This window comes from Triturus cristatus, chromosome 4_2 (genome assembly GCF_964204655.1).
Source record: "Triturus cristatus chromosome 4_2, aTriCri1.1, whole genome shotgun sequence".
Taxonomy (NCBI): domain Eukaryota; kingdom Metazoa; phylum Chordata; class Amphibia; order Caudata; family Salamandridae; genus Triturus; species Triturus cristatus.
In genome coordinates this window covers 264,524,773-264,547,791 of record NC_140586.1, presented here as the reverse complement: position 1 = coordinate 264,547,791, position 23,019 = coordinate 264,524,773, and the positions used below count along the sequence as shown (strand labels likewise).

The 23,019-nt window shown below is 45.2% G+C and overlaps 1 protein-coding gene across 2 annotated transcripts in view; it reads right to left on the bottom strand.

Moving 5' to 3' along the window:
* Window positions 1-7,324, bottom strand: part of ABCA4 (ATP binding cassette subfamily A member 4) — a 1,118,748-nt gene extending 1,111,424 nt beyond the window's left edge. For both annotated transcript variants that reach the window (XM_085601480.1, XM_085601481.1), the window contains exon 1: window positions 7,200-7,324. The gene's annotated coding sequence lies outside the window, so the exon portion shown is untranslated. The remainder of the gene's footprint in view (window positions 1-7,199) is intronic.
* Window positions 7,325-23,019: the final 15,695 nt, after the last annotated feature.

Sequence of the window (23,019 nt, the reverse complement as noted above, 5' to 3'; positions counted from 1 at the left end):
TGAGTCAGTGACTGGGGGAGCTCCACCACATATCCAACATCAATCCCCCTTTTTTTTTAAATAATAACAATTTCGGCCAATCAGGTATGCAATAACCAGGGAGCCAAAAGTGATTCTGGAAAAGGGGGTTGGAACAGAGGAGGAAATTACCACCTTTTTGATATCCCTGCTTTTTACCAGCCTTAAGGCTTCAATCTCTGAAAAATAATTTAGAATAGAACTTCTGTTCACCAAGGGAGCCTCATTATCAAATAAAATAAAATCCAAGGTAGAAGACACATGGATCATATCTGGACCTATCCCATAAAGAGTACCAGACACGTGTGCCGCTACAAACACGTTGGACCGCGGCACAATAATTGTGGCCCCGTGATTGAGCAAAGGGCATGATTTAATATCAGGTGCTATACGAGCAGCATATTCATCATCATTTCGAATATTCGATGAAGAATGCATTACTTGGCTGACCAAGTTTCCCATTCCCAAAGGCATATTACCCACTTTGGGAAGGACAACAAACTTTGATTCAGCCATATTGCACTGCGCCTTCTTATAAAAGGAAAACATTTGAGAAGCCACACCTTCAAGCCCTCCTCCCCATGGCAAAACAAATAGCGCACTTGGAGTCAGGAGAGAACCACAGTGGGAATAAGGGGTCAGCTAAGATTACCCTCCCCTCACTACCGCCATAGGATTCCAAACACCCGGATAGGACTTAGAGGAAAGAGATGAGGCACTTCCCCCTCAAATAACGTTGGCATCACCTCACCAGGACCCTCCCCATCAGGACAATTAAGGCGAAAAAAAAAAAAAATTCCGTTACGTGAATCTTCTGATTTTGATAGATTTGCGTTTCTTTGTAGGCACCACCTGCTCTAGCAACGAGGGCCCAGCCTTGGATTTGTGCTCAGAACAGCTTGGTACAGGGACAAGATGACGTAATTCTAATGGAGTAAAGTCCCCCTTGCACCCAGCACCACCCCGTGCTCATGCCTGAGACACCAATTCAATCTCTTCCCCGGGTTTCTTAACTCCTTTTTTGGCCCTTTATTTTTAACATCTGGAAAATGTCTACCTTTTCAGCCGCTGTGGGGACATTCTGACTATAATACCCAAACAGCTCGCTTAACCCAGGGTCCTTATTGTCCTGTAAACAACTACTTTTTGGGGACACTGCATTTCTCAATGGATTACCCACTTGGACAAAGGCATCCTTTACCCCTCCGGGCTGACCTGAAGATTTTACATTATATTAACAATAAATGTTATCTGCAATAGTATTTACATTTGAGCAACTTAGCTTGTGTACATTCTGTATTTCCAATAAAATTACTGACAACATTTCTGATACACGATCAGAATTAGGCACCGATTTCTCTAATAAATACAAAATAGAGAATAAAAGAAATTTCAATACAAAATAAAGAATCTGATAGAACACCACCTCTGGCTTCTCGGTTGATAGAATTCAACTGTGTGCCAGGAAGTAGAAAGGGATCATTTTCTAATTCAGAGAGGGACTCCTCGAGGGGTGAAGAACTGTGATATATGAGCGGTAAAGACGGACGTGTGGGACAGGTAGATGGACTCAAAGAAGAGTGCCCCACATCCTCCTTAAAGTTCAGGGGAGAGCACACAGTAGGAATCCCTTGCACTTGCTCTTTCCCATCTCGAAAGACACAGCCAATATCCGGCAAGGTGAAGTCCTCCACAAAAATCACCTCTTCTTTTTCCTCTACTTTGACACAGTTACCATTTGCAAGGGGAACTTCTGGGTCTTCATGCGAGTCGCTGACCCATCAGCATAGATGCTGAGACATGGGACAGAGTCCAGCACCCACGTTAGAGCCCTCATCAGAGAGGACCTCCTTGGGAGGCTGGGCTGGGGGACAGCCATAGCATTTGTCTCTGGGGGTCTGAGACCCAGGTCTAAGCCCTTTGGGAACTCCAAACACCAACGAGGACCCAGAGCCCTTGTTGCCCTCCACCAAACCAACTATGACCAATTGTGGAATCTATTTGTCTTATTAGGTGATGAGGTGCCAGTTGATTCCCGAACATTCGGGCCAGAATACACAGAAGGCACAGCCGAAGTTGAAAGCGCTGGAAGAGAAGAACTGGAAGCATTACGCGACAAAAGTTTATCCATATTTCGGAAATAAGCAGAAATAGAAAAATCTGATTTGTAGAGATTCTGTAGGAAGCCTCTGTTGCAACTTGTAGAATTCCTAATTCTTGAGTTTGCGGCAGAAGAGATTATGTGCCCAGAGCACAGTTACCTCAATGTCATCCTTGCCGGGTGGGGGGCGGTGGGATGTTAGACTGAAGGCCTGAGGTATTGCTCCCTCTAGGTACAAGTATCCACAGTGGCTTAATGACTGCCGCCTCCACACTCAAGAGGGCCAAAGGCGACTAGCGCACTCTTGCCAAGCTACGCCAACCTCGGAACCACTGAGCCACCTCTCCACACACCTCTCCCCACTTTGAGTCCCAACGTCTTTCGCTTCAGAATACTGGCCAATTTCAGCTCCAGCTCCTAACAAGAAAAGCAAGTAAAGCAGGTAGGGAGGAACAGGTATAATGTGCCTGGGCCTCAACAGCAAATCGCCAGACACCACCAGCACCAACAACAAATTTGACTTGCCTAGGTGCCTCAGGCCCTCTCGTCCTGATCAGGCCGATTATATCTGATGTCAGATGATCTCCCCCAGTGGGTAACCTGAACTGCCCCCACAATTTGCCACTTTCCCCTACTAACTGTTTCACGTCTCTTGGCTGCTTCCATGAGAGACAGGAGCAGCAACCCTGGTGTTTTGGAGACAGGTGGCTGGCGACTCACGACCTCTGTCCTCTATCCTCTGTCTGCTTTTTCCACGCCACACCGCTCTCGACTGCATGGCCCAATGTCTCCCACACTTAAACAGGGATGAACGCAGGCACAACATCTCCACAGTCATGGGCGTAAAGGCAAATAACCACCAGCACACGCAGATGAGGGATAAAGGCAGCGGGGTCGCGGGTGGCCACGGTTGATGAAACAGAGGGGGCCGAGGGCAGTGGGCGGTGAGGCAGCAACTCCTGCGAGTGGAGGGTAATGCTGCACAAGCATTGACATCAGGGCGACAGGAAACAGCAGAATTCTAAGGCGCATACCCAGGTTTACATAGTTTTGTAAATCTTGGAAAGCATCAAAATCCATGGGTATTGTGTGGAAACACTCACCACAACGCCCAAAGTACGCCTCCCTGGCGCAGAGTACGGCATTGCAGCGATTTGCTCTGCCTTGCCTTACTCCACATCTATGAGGCCATTCAAAGCAATGCAAAGTGGCTTTGCAGAATCTCAAAATTTTGTTTTTGCAGGTTGTGCTACCAGAGCGTCACAAAAAGTGACGCTCTGGCTGCGCAAGGAGCTCATATATATGCCCCAGTGCATATATCAAATAAATGCCATCATCTGTTGTTGTATAAGATTTGATCACGTGCTTTCGTATATTGAAATCAGAACACATACACACTTTTAGGGCTCACCTATGAGGGTTCCTAGTACTAATTGAAACTATTTTCTGTGAGTGACACCTTGGGAACCGCATTGTTTTCTTACATTGGCATTTGTGCCCTGGCACTGTTGGCCTGCTGCTTTCGGTCTGAAAAGCTCATGTGCTCTTCAAGTAGAAGCTTTGAATTCACTCTTGACAGTGAAAGGGTACAAGGTCAGTGATGCAAAGGGGTCTAATATGATGATACAATGGAGGAGGAGCATAGCAGTAATAATTGGGAGCAGGAATTTGAGCTTGAACCAAGGCCACTTGCAAACATTTTCTTATCTTGCCCCAAACAAAGGCAAGCCCATGAATTAATAGGGATGGTCAAAAAATGTGACGCGATGGAGGGAGGCTGCTTACCAGAGAGTCTATGCTCATAGACCCTCATATGCCTGCTCGAACGGGTTCAAACAAGGGCAACTGCCTACAGAAATAAGTCCAGAAGAAATCTATGCCACAAAAGATTTAGAAAGATTAACAGTGTAACATCGGGACAGGCTTCAACTTCGACCAGGAATTTCATTAAATGGATGGCTATTGCCTGTTTACAAATAACTACAAGAGTTCTGGAAAACCCTGTGACTATTTAGGAAAGTGGAGGCTCCATAGGGTTGAGAACCTGAACATGCACTTGACGTCACCAGAGAACTCGTTGGTGGGCTGCAATATTCTGAGTATGTACAGTTGTGGATCTTTTATCCCCTATTATCAGCTTAACAATTCTGTGTTACTACACTGTAATGAAATATGAAGATGAATGTCCTTTACAAGGTGACCAATTCATAATGACAACAGTTATTTTTTTTTGCAGTATACCTTTCCGTTTGACAAAAAGGCAGATCAGACGTTAACAGGTATATAAGGTGCATCAATTGGTCCTTTACGTTTGAATTTTTTCACATAAAATAACCATAGAACGTTGGTGGAGTATTGAACCTGATTGCAGAAAACAAATGAGAAAGGAAAACTAGGAAATGAAGCTTCCATACAAGGGAAAATGATACAGGGAAGCTCAACTGATGACATTTTCCAAAATGACAAAAACACATGAAGCACTGTGCATTCTTTCGATTAGATTTATAGTCTGTAATAAGTTAAAATTCCTGAGGTTAGGGTAGACTCTAATTTGCAGAAGTATACCGTAGTGCTGTTTAGACGTTTTGGTATATGCCAGGATGATGGAGAGGCTTCTGCAGGATGTGAATATAGAACCTGGAAGCAGGGACACCTGGGACTGAAACAGTCCTCCAACTCTCAGAAAACTGGAAGTTTGTCAGTATTAGTTTGTGTTTTGAAGGTTATCATGGTTTCAGCACCCCTACGCAAGAAATGGTTCTGGCACCACTGAGTAAAAACCAAACCCCCATCCTGAGGCAAATACACATAATTTGACCTCAGAAAATGTTTTTTTCTGCAGCTCACATACGTCCTATGGGATGCACCATGATTATTTTGATTGGACCAACAGCACCCAGCTTGCACCACTTCCCTGCAAAAGTCCAAACTGGGGGACAGAAGGAACAGGGTAAACTGTGGTGAGATCTTGGGCTTGAGCCCTAACCCTATCCTCTTAATTCATGGCACTAATGGGTCTATTCTAGTACAGTCAGAAAAAGAGTTGACTCAAAAGGTGATCAGGGGTTGCAACGATACACCCAATTATTCTTTAAACAAACGAAGAAATTTGCATTTCTTGCACGTGAAACATTTAGAATGATTTATAGTCAAGGAATGTTCTTTATTGTATATTCTATGTGAAGTAATTTACTCACCTAGCAACTGCTACTGATAAAAGGTATCTTGGAGAGATTTTTCTAAGTCAATAACCTAACATATACTATAAAAATACTACTACGCTAGCACCCGACACTCAGTTTATTCACAATCAACGCATTATTAGTAAATGTGCAGTCTTGTTGAAACCTTGTAAAAAAAATGAAAATCCTCGTATAACTGACATAATGTGTACAAATAGCATTTATACAGCGCTTTCTAATTCTGATGAGGCACTGAAGTGCTTTGCGGACGAATAGCGCGTTGCTTGTTACACTTAAAGCATAAAAGACATTCACATCCATATAGGGTTAAAAAAAAATATATTCTATTTATCATACAGTAGAAATGCAGTATTTATGTAGTCTTGTGAGCAATTAGTCCTACAATGTAGGCACAAAGTTGCCACAGAAATTCCATGCGATACGTCCTAAAGGGTTTATGCAACTGCCCATGTACTTCGAAAGTCAGGTGTTTGTACATGCGCTTGTATAGGGGATATACGTAGGTGGTCAGTCCTGCGCTCAGCACGTTGTCATGCGAGGATCATGACTGTATGTATATAGGTGTATAATCGCACACACCTACAGCTTGATATCACATTCTCTGTGATTGTCACTGCACAGCGGGGTTACATGAGAGCACAATATGAGCAGGGTTTCTCCTACATCAAATTGAGGCTTTTAAAATACAGCTATTTCACTCAGTTTAGGCCACCTTCAGATAGGAGTTTATTTTTGGAAACCATATTACAAAAAAACGAAATTAGAAATTTGGCAAAATGTAAAAAATGGGCAGCCAAATGAAATAGCACAATAGACAAGTTTAGTTTTTGAAGAGAGAATTAAAAAGCTAAACTGGTTTTCTTTCAGAATGTATTGTAATTAGAGGCGGGGTGATTATACTGCACATAAATTAATTGTAAAAGTCTCGGTTAGACCAGAGCTTGACACTGATGGACTGCACGTTTTTTTTTTTTTCTTCTAGAAATAATATGAATGTTGGTAAATGAGGGCTTGTTTACAGAGTCGTGTTTGGCTTCCTTTCAGGGAACAGAGATGGCTAGGGTGACAAATTTTTTGTATTTATGTCTTTAAATAGGTCACCCACCCACTACACAAATCTGCACGTGCTGGGGCAGAGCCCTGAGGTCATTTACCTGTTCTGTACACTAAATATAATTTGGCGGGACGCCTGAGTGACACACACTCTATTGTAAGTCTCACGGGAGACCGAGAGCAGACACTCGAAACCCACCTTTCTGTAAACCAGAAAACCACAGAGGGCAAGGTTAAGTGCACTTTTGTGTTGGGGGAGGGAGGAGGTGCAGCTTGCTGAATGCAAGACTCTCTGGGGGCAGGCTGCAGAAGAAAGACTGCCAGCATGGGCAAACACTGCCGAATCAGAATCAGGGGCAAGTTATGCCGCCCCACTCCCGGGTACGTTCTACCTGTCGTGCCCTTAGGGTTTCTGGGCGGTAGTGGCACGCACTCGCTTTTGGAAAGACACGACTGTAAAACGTTTCCACGGCTCTTTAATTGCCATTAGCTTCCGCGAGCGTAGCGTCTTTCAGTGTTCTCTTCAAAGGAATGTAAACACTTTATCGAAACAGGAAGGCGAAGCGGGGCCTTGTGAAAGCGGCGAGGAATCCCGCCAGGCAGCCTACAGCAAGCCTCTGTTTACCGAGCGAGCAGCCGACGCCCCGGTGCTCGTGGCTGGGCCTACCTAACTCACGTGAGAGGAGTCCTAAAAATATCATTAACGTTAAACACCAAGGGGACTTATTTACAAGCCCCCCGCGCCGCCGCAAAGGGCTTGTAAATAAGCCCTCAAGTGAATGGCACCCAACAGTCTAAAGAGCAAAAACACACATGCACCTTACCTTGGATGTAGAAGGGTTAATTAAGCCGTAGCGACCCCCATCTCCCAAAAATCCGCTGTCCGAGTCGCGGCGAGCATGGCGTTGAAGCAATGGCCGCGCAACAGTGAGTTACACGTACCCACCCGGCTCACCGGTAAGAAGATTGCAGTAATCCCCTCCACAAAATGGGGCAGCTTGTTCAGAGGCTATAAGCACCGTTGCAGGAAGAAATGTGCTGGAAGAAGCCACATCTAGCATGCGATGGCCTTTTGCAGGAAACTTAGTGATTTTCTTGCAGATACAAAACAAGTGCAAAAATAAACAAAAACCAAGACACTCACTTTAGAAAGTAACACTGTGTCTTATTACCAAATCTGGCAAATGAGGTAGCTGTCATAATCAGTTAGGATATGAAATTATGAAAGGCAGCTGTCGACTAAATCTTATTAGAGGAATAGTACTTGACTAAGCAGCAAGGCTGAGGGTGTGAGGTTGTGTCAGAGTAGAAATGGGTTATTGATGTCAGCCAAGGTTTATAAAGGTGAGATTAGTAACACTAAACTGGGATTGGAAATAATTGTGATGTTGGCTTGAAGCTGAATCAGTAGATTCCCAGTGCGGCTAAGAGAGGGTCCAAGGAGGGCTTGAGTCATGACAGATTTTCATGATATCCATATGAGATAAATGTAAATTGTACAAATGTCTAGCGGAAACAGTTACATAAAAGGTGATTATCCTTCAAATCTGATATGGTTCCCTTGGCCTAGCCCATTGTTGCATATCTTCAGTATAGAGATGTTGGAAATGTTTGCAGTCGCCTTTGCAAGTGGGAAGGTGCCCTACCAGAGAAAGGATTAACAAAGGTTTTTTTTGGCTGATATATACATTCATTCAGCATTTATTAAAAAAGAGCGAACATAATACAATGGCATAACAAGCAGAACATCATCATAATTAATTTACAAAAATCTAAATGGCATAATTGTGTACAGCAGAGCAATCCTAAATGATCGGGCAAAAATTAAATTAATTGTCTTTTTCCAATTCTGGAATTTAGACATAAAGGCCCTTATTTATGAAGGGCTTGCGCCGCCGTTGCATACTTTTTTTGAGATGCTGCAAAGTTTAATCAGTACACCACACTACGACCTATTAAAAAAGTGACGCATCTAGGCAGATACCTCACTTTGTAAAGGCCTGTGCTACATTATACCTGCGTCAGGTATAATGTATGCAGGGTATGAGTTCCCTCGTGAAAAAGCCTCGTAGCAGTGGCGCAGTAAAATTTGTGAGATTTCACTACGCCACTTCTATGACTTGACTGGTGTCAAAATCCTTATGTTTGCCTGAAGCAGGCGTAAGGATGGACGCGTGTCTTTTCACATGGGACTCGCCCATGGGCCATGACAGATTCCTGCAGTTGCGTCAGTTTTCCGACACACTCCAACAATGCATAATTTTTGCACCACTAGATATGTCAGATTTCCTGACGTATCTGTAATTTCTTGGGCCATGGAGCACCGTAATGTAAATACAACACATCCATGGTGTCGTAATGGATGGCGCTATGAAAAATACGCATCACTGTTTTTGCCCAGCAATGCGTCACACAGAAAAATAAAGTATGCGTTGCGGCCCCCTCTTAGCACCTGTGTGAGCATAGGTGGAGACGCACATGTGGAGAGTGGCACGCGCTTCTAAAACAAGAACTGACATATTAAATGATTCGCCCAGGCAGTGTTCTAACTCACAGGTGTTTGAGTTGAGGTGAAGCAAGGCAGGGACTCGGCTCCGCCGCTCAGCCGAACGGCAGCGAATCCGGTGAGTTTGGCAGTGATTGAGTGACAGAACCCGCAGCAGCGGAAAGAGGAGGCCTGGGAGGGCACGGAGTTGCACCCCAACGCCAGGTCCCTGCCACCCCTCTCTCCAGCGACGCTCCCCACCTGTGCTGCAGTCCGCTCTATTAATATCGCGGCAGGGCAGTAAGCGGTTTGGCTCTGGCAAGCGGGGATCAGGAGCGCCAGAGCGTCTCCCCACAATCACCAGCGGAAGGCCACCGCTACCCTGCCAAGAGCCTGCTGCCAGGTGCTGCAGCAGTCTGGGCACCGTCAATGCTGCCAGTGCCACTCTTAGATGTAACGGGCGGCAGGGGAGCCCCGGTAGAGGAAACGCAGCCAGCGCCCAACAGACTGTGCCATAACTCTACGCCCCCCATGTGTGCTCATGGCCCGGGCTCTCACATCTGCATAGCCTGGAGCAGGGCCGGCTTTAGGGCGGTGCGACCGGTGCCACCGCACCGGGTGCTGGCTTCCTGGGGGTGCCGTGTTTGAAAGTTTATAATCCTTTTGAAGCACCTGCTGCAGCGTTTCCAGGCCTCACATAAATGTCAAGATAACTCGTGTGATTAATTATCTTCCTGGAGAGAGATCAGCATTTTGTATAGTTGAGGTTTTGACTTTGGTGAAGTGAGTGCAGAGGGTTAATATGCCTGGTACAAAGAACGTGTACCAAGTAGATTACAGAGTGCGTATGATGTAAACAGATCAGCAGGTTACTGCTTTCAAAAGAGACATCTTTTTTGTTACTTGCAATTTATAACTTAAAGTCCTAATATAGAATAGTGAGCTATTAACTTTCATCCTAGAACTGCATACACACTGCAAAGTATACATTATTAGTACATTGATTAATGTTGCAAAAAGGGTTAATTTGGCTAGAAATCGATTCTTATTAAAGAAAACTCCCAACTATGCTGTTTCTTTTTGGACTCTGAGTTTGTGCTTCTCCAGACCAAGCACTCTCAAACTATACTGCCTCCCAATATGGATGACATGTGACTCCTACACTGTTAGTCCTTTGGCCTATGTAACATTTCCTATACACTGATTTACACACATGATTGATTGTCTCTGTGTAATGTGTGTGTGATGCAAAGTGCTCGGACACCCAACACTGGTATGAGTGGCGCTATATAACTAATTCAATGCATCTGAGAGAGTGTGGTTATGGAGACTTGGTCACTGTTAAAGGGTGCTAGTGAGAGAATCCGTGGTGGAGGTGGTCATGGGGGGGGGTGCCAACAAACATTGTCGCACAGGGCGCCACCAGCACTAAAGCTGGCCTTGGCCTGGAGACTGGGAGCCATCTTTCGGAGCAAAGCCGAGGAGTGCTCACCACCCGCACGCACATCAGCCCAGGATCCGGCAGTGTTTACACCCAGCACAAAACCCACCAGAGTTTACACCCATTCCAGGAGCGTCCCACAACAGCACCGGAACCCACATTTACACCCAGCACAGGGCCTGCCATGCCAGCCCGGGGCCACCTCTCACCCTTCTCTGGACTCTCACAAAATGACTATAACCCTCCCGGAATTACTGCACACCCCCTGCTCTCCCACCCTTGGCACCTTCTAGAAGAGGAGGACTTTTTGCTGTGCTTACATTCGGGGATCAAAGACCGGAGACCGGGAGCCAGGAGTCTGAACTACACTCCCCAGCGTCCCTTGCAGCATCCCCTGCGGCTAAGCGTGCAGCTGCCAACACCTCTCATCTGTGGGGACCACAGATGAGAGCCCATCCTCCTATCCTATCCAAGCTTCTACATGGGTATACGGGGAACAAGCCAACGGCGTCCAGATGAGTGACAATCCCTGCTTAGTCCTGTCTTTCTCTTATATTCTATCTTTTACCTTTTCCTTTTAATGGAAGCTCTCTAACAGAAGAGAACAATTCTAAAGGGCTCGGTTTTGTTTTATATCTGTGTGTTTTTACTATGCTATAATCCTTTTTATCTTGCACTGTGCACTTTGATCATAGTTCCTTTCGCTCCTTTGCATATGCAGATTATATTGTGTACTGTATTTCCCATCACGTCCTAGCACTTCGCACTTTGACCCTTGCACAATGTACTTTTGCACTTAGTACTTTATAATGAAACTGAGTGTGTATTGTCTTATAGATCATACTAATTTATACTCTATACATAAATGCCGCCGGTGAAGCCACCATGACCAAACATAAGATTCAAAAAGCCATAAACCCACGTACTACAATCGACTCATTTTTAGTGCGAGCAGTCAGTGCAATCATTGATGAAATTGATAGGACAAAACGTCGCCTATCCTTGGATCCTGGCACGATGGTAGGGGAACAGATAGGTAATAGTAGCGGACTCCCACAGGGAGAGCCTACGCAATCTGTAGAAGTTGCCCCCACTATGCCCCACGGAACACCTAGGCCCATGATAATGCATTAGAATCTGAACATGAATTGGTCATTCAACCTGATTCCCCCCCTGCACACATCTGATAGATCGCCATCCCTAAAGAGGACGAGAGGTTGCAAGAAGAGACAAACAGTGGCGGGTAACCCCAAAGGAAAGAAAGGTCCTATACAGACCTCTAAAGACCTGATATGTGAAATTCCAGATGGCCAAGGTACCACTGCCAATCCACAAACAAGATTAATTATAGCCACAATTTTATCTAAGGTCGAGCAGTTGCTTAGGCCAGTCCAAGAGAAAATTGACAAACTGTATAGCGAGGTGTCTAAGATCTGCGGCCTATTGAGGGACACTTGCACTAGTGCCGGGACAAAGAGGGATGCAACTAGGGGAGGCATAGATAAGCTTGCGCCTAAGATAACTGCCCCAAATGTCAATGGAATAAATAAAGGAACAGGTAGAGAACCACTTGGGGTCAGACATGACATAGCAAGCGCAGGGTTCACCAGCGGAACAAATGAATTAGCAATCCATAAAACACCAAGACAGCAGGGTCTGATTAACCAACCCATACCAGTTTGTGGGGCTAGGTTGGACGGGTTGGATACGGAACATCCAATTGCTACCTCAAATAAACCAGGTTACAATATTACCGAAGAGAGGAGAGTAGATGCTCCCATCAACCTGCACCCTGAATGCTGCCCATATGTCGCCGTTCTGGTAAACGTGCTTCCCCTGCAACCAGGACACATGGAGAGCCATGATACCCTAAAGAATATAGTAGTACACTGGCTTGATAAGAACTGTGGCTTCCCACTGATAGGAGCTAATCAGATTCTCCTAACATGAAGAGTGTCTCAAAGGAGACTGCATAAAAATCAATTTTAGAACTCCTAGTTGGGCTAGAAACACCTTAGATAGATCATCCCCATTGTCGATATTTGATTCAATCATGCTGTACACGGGCTCGTGAGCCCTTCTCACCACTTGCCTCTTCTCCTGCCCAGGGGGGCCCCGCAGAGACAGCAGCCAGCAGCGCCAGAGAGGAGACTGCACAGCCGGGGTGGGACTCGATCCCCCAGCTGTCTCCTGTGCATTCTCGACGCAGGAGGTGACATCACCCTCTCTGCTCCCTTCAAACCCTGCCTGGAACTCCCACAGCGTGGGACGCTGTACACGTGCTCGTGAGCCCTTCTCACCACTTGCCTCTTCTCCTGCCCAGGGGGGCCCCGCAGAGACAGCAGCGCCGGAGAAGAGACTGCACAGCCGGGGTGGGACTCGATTCCCCAGCTGTCTCCGGTGCATTCTCGGTGCGGGAGGTGACGTCACCCTCCATGGTGAAACCCTGAAACCGGTCCTAGGATGCTTGTTTCCGGTCCAGGGAGGACCTGGCTTGGCAGTTCAGGCTGGACTGTTCCCATGAGGCGCAGGGTCAAGACTGATTTGCATATAGCCAGGTCTAAACTGGGGTGGCATGGTGAGCAAAAGAATGATGGATTTAACCCAGATCTCTTGACTGGGGGTGAATGTTTTGATTTGTTCTGCATTCCGTCCCTCAATTGCGTGTCTTTTGCCTCCTGAAAGGATGGCACCCTAGGCCAGCGCCCTTTGCCCATGCCTTAAAACGTCTCTGGTCCAGTGCCCACAATCAGGGCACGATGTGTGCACCCCTCCGGGTCACAGACGAGTTTCTGGACCTCGCATTACCAACTACATGCCTAGGGCCTCTGCATACACACTAGATGAGCATGATAAAAGAGCCAAATCAAATGTCAGGACACCAGTTTGACTGAAGTCTTGTCAGGCACTGGGGCAGGGGTATGATTGTGTTAGGAGAAGTGCGCCTAACTGTGCCATCAGTACCACTTACTGTCAGCTTGGAATTGGTGCACTTTATCCTCAAGGGGCTGGAGTAAATCGTGGTGATAGGAGGAATAGTGCATCATATTATGAAAAGACTGGAGCCTATTGTCGTGATAGAACTAGTGCATATTATTGGGACAGGGCTGCTGCCTATCGACAGGGTAGTAGGAATGCACCTTAATGTGACAGGACTGGTGCCCATCGCCCTAAGGAGGAAGAGAGAATGTATGGACAACTGAAATAGAGGATAACTACCGCACCTAGAAGGAGCAGTAAAAGCAGTAAAATAGAATATACCGAGGCAGGGATGTTTAAGAGTCAGTCGTAAGTGGGCCGGAACAGAAAGAGTAAAATAAATATGAGACTATGAGAGATGAAATAGAGAGAAAGAAAAAATGAAAAAATTAAATAGAGGTTACGTGGAGGCGACTTGGAGAAAGAAGTGCAAAACTCCAGAATTCGAAGGAGGAGAAACGGAGAGTGACTAAGAAAGAGGCAGAGGAAGTGAGACAGGATGGAGCGAGGTTCAAGGCCGAGGAATAGGAAAGATAGGAAGGGAGAGAGACAAGAGAGGCACACGACGAAAGAGAAATGAGGGTGAGGTAAATAGTGTGTAGACTGAAAGGAAAGAGGGAGGGAGAGAAGGTCGCAAAAAAAAGACTGACAGTGAAACAGAGGAGGAAACTGAGGAGGCAGAGTGGGCACACAGAGAAGAAAGACTTATGGAAAAGGGCAGACTGCGATAGGAGGGAAGGGTAATTGAGAGCTTGAAAGCAAATGGTTAGCGAGAGACTGCGGAATGCAGGCAGAGGATACACAGGAAGGGGGGAGAATCCGGAAGAAAGAGTCGAGTGAAGGGAAACGGGGAATGGGGCAGACGTGGGACGGGGAAGAAAGAGGCTGAAGGAGGGAACGGCATTAGAGTACAGAGAAGAAAAAAAAAAAAGAGTGTTGGGTAAGAAAGTCTGAGTGAGGGCAAATCAGTGGAAGAGTGGGACGGAGGAAGAGGGAGAGACAGAGAGGAGAAAGAGTAACTGATTAGACAAAACATGAGACAGACTGTGGGATGGATGCGGTGCGACAGACAGGAAGGAAGAAAACTCCGGAAAAAAAGAGAGCCACAAGATGAGAGAGGCTGAGATGGGCTGAGACAGAGGGGAGGGGAAGAGAGAGAGACCGACGCACAGAGTCTGGGAAACAGAGGAGAAGCTGAAGGGGGCTGAGCAGCAGGGGACGACAGAGGGAAGGGCGAGGGACTGTGAGGGAGGAAGAGGAGGAGAGACACTCAAGGAGGAAGGAACATAAAACACTGAAGGGGAGAGATTTGGGGAGGGAGAGACTGATAGAAGCAGGGAGTGGGCAGAGAAGGGACGGCTTGTGGCTGCACACAAGCTACACAGAGTACTTGGCTTTTTGCCACAAGAGGAGGGGAGGCCAATCCCCAGTGACCATTAGAGGGGGAGTGAGAGCAGAGAGAGGGAGTGGAGGGGCATGGTTCTGGCGCTGTAAGGCTTAATGAGCCATTACAAAAGCCAGATGGCCTGTGCACATTCACATGCACATGCACATGCACGCAAGTTTAAGGCCAGCAAAAGCCTCTCTGGTAGCACTTTAAAAACCCGCTTACTAAAGGTCTCGCTTGAGCTAGCGCATGCGCTAGCTCAGGCGAGACCTAAAAAGGGCTCTCTGCTTTTACATGTCAACTATCGCCTGATTAGTTTGATAGATGTAAGCCCAAAAAGTTTTGCACGTGTCCTACTGGGGCGTCTCCAAAACAGGATGGAGGAACATAACATCCTTACTCCCCTCCAAGCCAGTTTTCGAGCAAGGACATCAACAACTGACCAGATCTTAAGGCTACAGATGATTTATTGGAAAACTGTTAGTATAGAGGGTGGCAGCCTCTACCTTATATTTGTAGACCTTAAGTCAGCTTTCGATCTGGTACCAAGGGACAAACTCTGGGCAACTCTACTAGACATGGGTGTCCCAGAGTATTTTTGCCACCAGTTAAAAGGTTTACATGAGGGCAACTTTGCTCGAATTAGATTTGGTAAAAATGGCGAACTTTCATCCCCCCTGCCTGTCAAGAGAGGGGTCCAGCAAGGCTGTGTCCTGGCCCCAACTCTCTTCTGGTTTTTTATTGATGGCCTAATAGAATCATTGAATGCTGGGGTAAACATCGATGCACCCAGGTTGGCGAAACACACTATACCAGCCCTCATGTGATGATACCCTCTGGCTTGCCAAATCCCCCCTGGGAATCCAGAGAACCCTGGACAATTTGGCGCCTTCTGCAAACAGCGGGGACTAGAAATTAACCTACAAAAAACAAAGTACATGGCTTTTAATGTAGGTAACACCGCTCACACAAACCCTTCTCTGGATGGAAGTCCCCTAGAGAGGGTATCTATATTTGAAAACCTGGGAATCACATTGACAGAGAGAATGGATTGGGGAGCCCAAATCAGTAAAATATGCTTAAAATTATCCCAGACTACGGGGGTATTTTAAAACTATACAGGTCATGCTCTGTAAAACAGGTGAGTCCTATGGTGGAAATTTACAAGGCCCAGGCTAGGGCGGCTGCATTCTATGGAGCCGAACTATGGGGGCTTTGTCCAACTGGCAAGCTAGCTTGTTCTGAGAATATATTCGCTAGACAACTTATGGGATTGCCACCCAGTACACCATTAATACCCCTACGCATGGATCTAGGAATCAGACCCATCGAGGAAGAAGCTGCTCTTAGACCTTTATTATACTGGCGGCGCCTGTGGTCCACCCCTGAATTAGCCTCCTATAGAGAAGAACTGATCGATGTCATGGGGTTGCGAGGTGCAGGGAAGTTGCCTTGGCTGTTATATGTCAAGAAAACATGTGAGGTCTTGGGCAGGGGCACTATGTGGCACAATGCAGAAGAAATCTCCCAAATAACTTCTAGAAAAGCTTTGATTGAGAGCTATAGAGACCATAAACTCGCCCAGCTTGAGATGAGACCCTCAGTGGGAAGACTAATGGCTGAGTTCCTGGAAGGTAAAACCACATACATTTTAGAACCAGTGTTGGACGACATACAGCCTCTCTTGGCTAAGAAGCTTTATCTGCAATTTAGGCATGAAGTCCTTCCGCTGCGTTCATACACAAAGAAGTGGGAGGGCCACACAAATACAGATTGTCCTGCGTGCCTTAACGTAGATGAGACCAATCTCCATGTAATATTTTTCTGCCAGGGATCCAAGAAGGCTAGGTCGTGATGGCTACTACAACTTTTCAGGAACTTGGGGTCGAGACATTGTCGTAGCGTGTATAGGATTTTTAAATCTGACGCACGTATGCCCATTGTTTTTTCAATATCACACTTTTTATTTACCATGTGGTGCACGCGCAGAGCCATCTTGAATAAGTCTCTAAATAGGAATGACAACTGTCTATGATATTTTTTAACAGATGTTCTTGTACAAATTGTATTTATGTGGTTGTTGTGGAGATAATTGAATTATTATTAATGACTAATACGCCTGTCCCGAAATGTGCATAGACCATTCGCCCCGAATGTTTGTGGTTTTATTTGTGCTCTATGTGATAACTTGAGGCAAATATGCCAGTTTTGTAAGTCTTTTTTAAGTCACTACCTCTATGTATAACGCAAATTTTAAAATTGTATTACAAAATGGAGCAAATAATTACTTGGAACTAGCCTCTAAAGCACGTGCACATGCACTTTATGTCCGGCTTTATAAGATGGCTGATGCCTGGGAAAGTTCTCCCAGTGCGTGGAATGTTGATCCTTTTGTCTTGCTTTTTATCTATTGTATTTTACTAAATTTTTAAATATTATTCATAAATTGTGCTTTTATGGCCAATTGTGCCGAAATAAAGTTTTATGAACTGAACTGATTCGATCAGGACATTGTTACCACTTGGTTTCTTTTATAGACACCTAAGGTTTATACAACATACGGAAGATGATCAAAATCCCCGGAGAATGAATTTACTTAAGCAATCTGACCTCACCACGATATACCAGTTTCAAACAGATACCAGGCTTTGAGCTTTCTCCAAGAAAACAATTGACATAAGGGTATTAAACATCCTAGACCAGAGCCATATCCTACTGGAGGCTGGGTTGATGACAAAGATGCAAGGGGCTTACCTATAATCGACCCACCCCAGATTGAGCCTACTGTCAATACAGACACAGACTGTGTTTCTATAAAGGCCCCATGTGTAAGTCTAGATAAAGGTAGTAAAGGCAAGTACACTCGAGTCAGTTCCGGGATAATATTTGAGAATGGATACATTATTACCACCTGGAATGTCGCAGGCTTAAGAGGCAAACAGGATTCACTAGCTTGGCAGGATTTTATTACTACCGAACAAGATATAATTTGCCTGCAAGAGACCTGGTGTACCGAACTGGTATATGGAGAACGGTTTACATCATATTGGCTCCAGGCTGTGCCTTCGCCAGCTGGTAGAGCCAAAGGGGTACTCCTGACCCTTATTTCAAATAAGCCATCTACATTTATTGTTAAAAGAACTATCACTATAGTAATACACTCTCAGATTTTATGGTTACATTGCAAAGATGGTAGGGATGTGGTCATGGTCAATTATTACAATAACGTGTTCGATTCAACCCATAGTAATATTGTATTAGAGTTAGACAATGGGCTTGATAAATTGCTAAGCACTATTAAGACTAATATTGTTATAATCTGGGTGGGGGATTTTAATATTCAACCTTGTCCACTGTCGATGACTAAGGTCTGTGTGAACATGCATGGTGAAGATGATGGAAGTATGCATTTCACACACAACAATTATGGTGGAGCTCTTAATTTATTGATGGCCAAATATGATCTTTAATTGTTACAGTGTGCACGGGATACCAATGGTGGCTCTATACCAACATTTACTGGCAGAAATGCTGCTTCTATTATTGATCATATGCTGATTTCAGCTAGCAGCAGCTATTTGTGTTCTACTCCATGGATCACTGAGCAGATATTGAGTGACCATAACTACATTTCTCTGTCAACTTTAGTTTGGGGACCAAAAATGGTAGAAAACCAAGATTTCATTACTAGTATTGCTCCTACCAGGCCTAAGGGGACATGTATTAAATGAATTGGTGAGGATCCTGCAAAAGTTTTAAAGGAAAGTGTTACTAAATGTGATACAGAGATTTCTTATTGCCTCAACGAGGATGTTACCTCCCCCCCCCCTGCTGCTAGCTAACTTTGGAAAAATTAATGTTGTAATTGAGGGGATATTGACTGCGCCCTTCAGGGAAAATAGAAGACAAAATAGAGGATGGTTTGATCATACCTGCACACAGGCTCTAAGCCAACCCAAACAAGCTTTGGGTATTAAACCTAGAAATGCTGAGACCATCAAAAACGTATGCCATAATTATGAATTGGTCCTTATGGCAAGGAGAAACAAGCTCCAAGAGTCAGCGTGGGAAAAACTATCCATGGCAGTTGATACAGCGAACAGTAAGCTATTTTGGGAAACTGTTAATTCGCCGTTTTTAAAGAGCGATTCATTCCCAGAACTATTCGGTCATGTTAAATGTGATGCGTGGGTAAGACATTTTACTAGTATTTTTAATCCACTTGAACCGGATGTACTTCGGTTGCCATGTACAGTAGGAAGTCAGTGGCCGGTGATGGCCCTAGATATTACCATCGACGAAGTTCATGATGGATTGACTGGCAGTAGGGGTGGCAAAGCACCAGTCCCAGATGGGGTCCCCATTGATGTATACAAAACTGCAATAGATCTCTGGAGCCCCATTTTAACTATAGTTTTTAACTTGGCAGTGAGGGAGTACATACCGCCGTCATGGGGTTAATCCGTGATAATCCCTATTTTTAAAAAAGGAATCAAATCCGAAGCTAAAAATGATCGTCCCATTTTGCTTCTGGATTCATCAGTTAAAGTGATGAGCAGAATACTATTGGTGAGACTTGAAAATTGGGCTACCGAAAATGAGATACTCTCACCTGTCCAATATGGTTTCAGAAAAGGGCTGGGAACTCTTGAGCAATGCATTAATGTAAAACTTCTGATAGGCAAATATACGCACGCTAAACAGGGAAGATTATACCTGTGTTTCGCAGGTCTTAGCAGTGCGTTTGACCTTGTTGACCACTCTATCTTGTGGCCAACCTTGCTCAATCTAGATGTCCCCAAACAAATAGTTTTCTTCCTTGCAAGGCTGTACAAGAAACTCTTGAGCAAGGTGCGATATGGACAGCGTGGTGAGTGTACACCACACTTAGAAGTTAAAAGAGGTATCCCCCAGGGCTGCGTTTTGGCACCGTTGCTTTTTTCTCTATTTATAAATGAAGTCGGCAAAGCCCTTAGGTCGGTACAGGCAGATGCACCGCAAATTGCTGGTAACCCAGTACCAGTTTTACTTTGCGTAGACGATGCGGTGCTGCTTTCCAGAACCCCAGTTGGTTTACATGGATTAATGGATAATTGTAACCTTTTTATTAAGAATAGGAAATTATTAATTAACAAGACCAAAACTTTTGTCATGGCCTGTGGTCAGAAAACTAAGAAATGCAAAACTTTTTACATAGAGAATTCCCCTATTGAAACTGTCAATACCTTTTGCTACTTGGGTGTAATTTACTCAGGAAATGGCCTAACGAAATTGCTAATGTACGCTCTAAGATAGTCAAGAGTGCCCATGTGATTTATAGGTCTCGCATAGGCAGCGCATGCGCTGCCTCTCCGAGGCATTAAGTAATCAGTATTACGATGTGAAACTCCACCCATTGCATTTCTCTTTGTTTTGTCGCTTGCCATTGGTGAAATCTGGCATTGCTCTTCTTATCTCGCTCATTGTTGGCTAGTGGTCCGATACGTCACTTCCGTTTTCTCCCATTTCTGGGGGAAACAGCATCGACCAACTACAGTTAACTTACGCTGCAGGGCGGTATCTTTTAATGTAGGGACTACTTTGTTGTTTACATCGCAATCACACGTGATGTTGAGCATCACGCAGAGAATTGAACTCGGTTAGTACACAATAAATGCTGGTGTGTCGTACTTATTTTCTCAGTTTTGTTATAAAGCGCGGCATAGCAATCACACGCGATGTTGAGCATCCCGCGGAGACTTGAACTCGGTTAGTACACAATAAATGCCGTTGTTTTGTACTTATTTTCTCAGTTTTGTTATAAAGCGCGGCATAGCAATCACACGCGATGTTGAGCATCCCGCAGAGACTTGAACCCCGTTAGTACACAATAAATGTCAGTTTTTCGTACTTATTTTCTCAGTTTTGTTATAAACCACGGCACACCATGCGTGATCTTTATTTATTTTTTCTTCCTAGCATTCACACAAAAATGTTGAGCATCCTGCAGAGACTCGAACCCGGTGCTCCAGTTTAAAAGTCAGCCATATAGCCGTTACGCCACCTCCACATTGATGGGTCTAAACTAGCAGCCATCTTAATGTTCTGCCACTCCGTGCTGTGACGTCGGTGCGTCCATGGAGACACCAGTGTACATACACATGCAGCGCGAGACCCAGGAAGCAAAGGCGTAGACACTGAAGAGTTCCAACACTGCTGCTTCAAGTATCCGGCCTCTGAATGGCAAAGCCCTGGAGTGCATTCTGGTATCTGCTGAACTACAGCGTGTAATCACACAAGTGGCATGTTTAGTTTGGAAGAGGCACATGCTTGGCTGATGCAAATACTCATGCTGCAGGCGTGGCTAGTGTGTGTCTTAGTTCTTAGACGTTTACGGAGTCTAGGAGAGGGCAGTTGCTCTATAGGAAGCAGGCTGTTGGCATGCCCTGGGTGCCAGAGTCCATTCATTCTCCAGGGCGCAGCTGGCTTGCTTGCCCTATGCTACAGTGAGCAACAGGTGAGCCTGAATGAACTGAATGGAAGCTGTCCTTTGCAGGCTTCCTCGGGGTGTACCACGTGGGGGTGTCGAGCCGTCTGCATTTCATCTCTGGGAGCTGAACGCAGCTGCTCGGGCTCTTCAAGGTGCTCACAGTAGATATGCCGCCTGCATTTATAGTCAACAGTAAACAGAAATCTGCAGAGATTACTGTCTCTGTGGAGGAATGAATGCCTCATTTCGTAATGACAGTAACAAAGAAATGCACAAATTCATCCTCCTTCTAATCCATCCATCTCCCCTCTATCCGTGCAGAGCCCTGTCTCTCCAACCCGAAGCCCTGAATACACATAGTTTCTAGCGCCATTCTAGCGTGTGGTGCTTGTTTTGGTAAGATTAAGCAGTGCTCCTTTACCTTTTACTGTGTGATTCCTATTTTGATGCCATGCAAGCCTTGCTTTACATGTGTGTATGACATTTATGCATTACTAGTATCAGTTCCAGTGCTCTCAGTGTAAAAAATAAATACTTTCAGTGTCTGTGGCTTAAGTTACTGGTTGGTAGGCTCGCTGGACCTTCACCGGTATGATGCCTGCGTTGCCGCTGGTATTCTGGTATTAACGCTTTGTGTTTTTTTGTACCAATTGGTAGCCCTTCATAACACTGGTATGGTACCCAGGTATTCGGTCAGGCAATAGGCTGCCCAGCTTACTACGCATTGTTGGGGTATGTTTAGAGTGTGACCTTAGATACCCGAACAGAGTGTCATGCATAAGAGCCAGAGTTCTGCTACAATCATGTCACAGCAGGCTTCACGCTGCCCTTAGGTGGATAAGACCTACCTAATGTTGGATACCAACTACCTTGGTATGATCGCTACTCAATGGTGGTGGCTAGGTAAGTGCAGGTGCAATAGGTCCTTTATGCAATAGGACTCGCATTTATGCGAGTTTGAGCTGTTGGCATTGTAAATTACAATGTTTTTTTAATTCATGTTTTGGTTTTTAAAACATAAATAAAAGGCATTGTCATTTACAATGCTAATAGCTTAAACTCTCGCAAATGCGAGACCTATTGCATTGCAAATGCTTGTTAGATTTGCATCCAAGTTAGGTAATCGCCGTATTAAGGATATGGTAGACATATACAAGGCTAGATGTGCTGCAATTACCCTTTATGGTGCAGGGGTTTGGGGCCAAAATCAAAATCATAACCAGACACTACAGTACGAAGAAAACTCCTTTTTAAAACGTCTTTTGTGCCTACCCCCATCAGCATCTACTGAAATTATACACTGTGAAGTAGGTATTAATTACTTATCGGATCACATCGCTCTGCGACCATTATTGCTATGGAGATCCATTTGGGCAAAAGAGGAAACTACATTTACTTAAATCATTATTAAAGATTGCTTACTTTTGGATAAAAATTACAGTATCCCAGTAGGAGAGTAGGATCTGCTTCTTATAGTTCCCCCCACTTTTTGCTGATGTTTCACTGTTTTTCGACTTAGTCAGACTGGGATCCTGCTAATCAGTACCCCAGTCTATCTGCTTTCCACTCTAAATTGAGTAATTTAGGTACACTGCAGATTGGATTCTGGGGTACCCTTATGAGTCCCCGGTATATTGTATACTATATACCCAGGGCATAGGTACCCCGAAGGCCTACCAGGGGCTGCAGCATGTATTGTGCCTCCCCTGGGAAGCCATTTAAAATGACACAGCAGACTATGTCAGGTGGTGTATGCACCCCTTACTGAGAAATAGGCTCCCTATATCTCTCCACATCACTGCACATATAAACCTATCACTCACCCCTATGGCAGGCCTTAACAATTCTGAAGACAGGGTGCTGGGTTTTGCGTGAGAGGGTGC